Here is a 2340-nt window from a genome sequence, read left to right on the forward strand (position 1 = left end):
GAGTTCATTTATGTGGAGACAGATACAATATTAAGATTAGCAATATCGCAGAATCTAAAAATTCTGCACTTAAGAAAGCCCGCGGTTATCATGTATCATTTCTTTTGGATTTCATACGAGAGAAGCTCGGTAGGTGGTTTTTTTAAACGCAGAGAAGATGCTTTAAGTCTCACAACACATAATTATCGGAGAGTTGAATATTTTCTGGCAATTCATGGACATTATGCGGATACAATGGTGGTGGAACACATTGATGCTTGGAGATTCTATGTGAAAGGAGGAAACTATATTATGTTGTCGATATGGATCAGTGAATGTGTGAATGTGGTGTGTTTTATATCGAAGAAATACCTTGTTCATATGCTATTGCAGCTGCATTGGAGGGTGGGATACCTATGGATTCACTTGTATGTCCTACTTACTCAAAAGACTACTTGTTTGCTGCATACTCCCATAACATATATCTCAATATCTCAGTAGTGGAAGGATTCCAACTTCCATAATGTCTGCCGCCAGACAATCGCCGCGAACAAGGCAGACGGAAGAAGTCTCGCTGGCAATCACGGCTAGAAATTGTTAGGAGGAGAAACACCAACCCAAAGAAGGTACACAAACAATACAACAGTTCAAAATTCAAGCAACCTGGTCATACCCTACCACATTGTGTAAGTTGAATTCAGTTACTCATTTAATAATGTTCAATACAAAATTTATTGACTTATTTACTAAAATATTGTGCATTTCACTAAGTCATTGAAGATTGATCATAAGAAGAAAAAGAAATATCTGGAATAGAAGGACAAGGCTGCATATGGTGTAACGAAGTCTACTTTCAAAGTCTGCGTTGGAAGGCTGCTATATTTGTTTATGTTAGAAGTGTGCTGTGTTATTTGTTAAAACGGTTGAAGTATAAAACAATTATCTATGAAACGACTTTAACAACTTTAACGATGTTCTGTCCGACCGATGTATCTGTTTGTCTCTGTTCTTTCTGCATACAAATACACCATGACCATGAAGATCAGTTCCATTACAAACCTACGAAAATGTCCAACCTAATAAACTTCAACTCTCTCCCTTCTGATATTCTGTGGGAGATTCTTCTAAAAACCACTTCTTCTTCGTACGGTACCCTTTGTAAAGTAAGGGTTTCTTCCAAAACTCTAAATGAGATTTCTAATGAAGAGGGTTTTTTAAGAGCAGTTGATATAATATCCTTGAAAATTTACTGGGTCTGGGATCAACATGGAAGGGTTGATGTATTCTTTAGGCGCTGTTTGGACTGTGGAAAGCCTACATCGCAATTCCTAAGAGGTGTATCTATCATCGTCTTTGAAGATAGCGTCCAAGCAGGGTTGGATTTAATCACGGTGTCATCAAACGGGGGATTTCTCATGGCTACATACTGCATGATTATGTTCTCTTTAACCATGGATGGCAGCCATGATGTATTCAACTCCATTCATGGTCTAACCTCAGCAGAAGCAACGAAGATGAGGATGACTATTGATATACTCATATTTTGCCATGTTTAGGATTGCATTTTTTGTCCAAATATTGAGTCTCATGCATACATTTAGATAGTTTTGTTAAAGTTTGTCTTTGGTTCTAACTTGTTTAGGAATTGCATTACGTCCTAGAGTGTCCTGCTTTTTAGAGTATTCTCAGGTCATTTGGAGGCTTTTGGGAGCAACTTGGAGCTGGGATCATGGAGGAACCCTCACCAGTGTGCAGCAACTTGGACAAATGCTTTGGAGCTAACGACACCTCTACAAGATCACGTGAGACGGAGGTCTTCCACTGCGATTAAACCTCTGGTGTCTTCACCAAGAATCAAGAGGGATGAGTCTAGTTTCCGGAACATTTGGAATCAGAAGATTTGGAACCGTGAGCTGGGAGATATCTCAATCAGAAACTGAGTTCTTCACCAAGAAAGCTGGTGAGTCTAGCTTTCCTCACCAAGTTGTTCTCCATAAGCAGGACAGCAAAGCTTAGAAACCAGATCTCTAGTTTCATACAACACTCCAATGAGACTTTTGGAGAAACATGGGAGCGGTTCAGGACATATATCAATCAGTGTCCACACCATGGATTTTCTGAGGCCTCTCTACTCTCCACACTCTATAGAAGATCACTACCTAAAATCAGAAACCAATTAGACACAGCTTCCAATGGTAATTTCTTGGCAAAAGAGATTACAGCTGGTATGGAACTTGTTGAGAATCTGAAAATCTCTAATGACACATATGGTGAAGATTATGACAGAGCAAACAGATCAGATGGTTCAAGCTCAGAGCAAAAGCTTACTAGAGAAGTTAAAGAGCTGAGAAATGAACTTTA

At 39.1% G+C, this 2340-nt stretch overlaps 1 non-coding gene across 1 annotated transcript; it reads right to left on the reverse strand.

The window, feature by feature from the left end:
• Window positions 1-1987: 1987 nt before the first annotated feature.
• Window positions 1988-2094, reverse strand: LOC112089460. Its single transcript, XR_002901098.1, has one exon. It is a non-coding gene; the product is annotated as a small nucleolar RNA R71 (small nucleolar RNA).
• Between the last annotated feature and the right edge of the window lie 246 nt (window positions 2095-2340).

The sequence above is a fragment of the Eutrema salsugineum genome, unplaced genomic scaffold (genome assembly GCF_000478725.1).
Source record: "Eutrema salsugineum unplaced genomic scaffold, Eutsalg1_0 scaffold_12, whole genome shotgun sequence".
Lineage (NCBI taxonomy): Eukaryota > Viridiplantae > Streptophyta > Magnoliopsida > Brassicales > Brassicaceae > Eutrema > Eutrema salsugineum.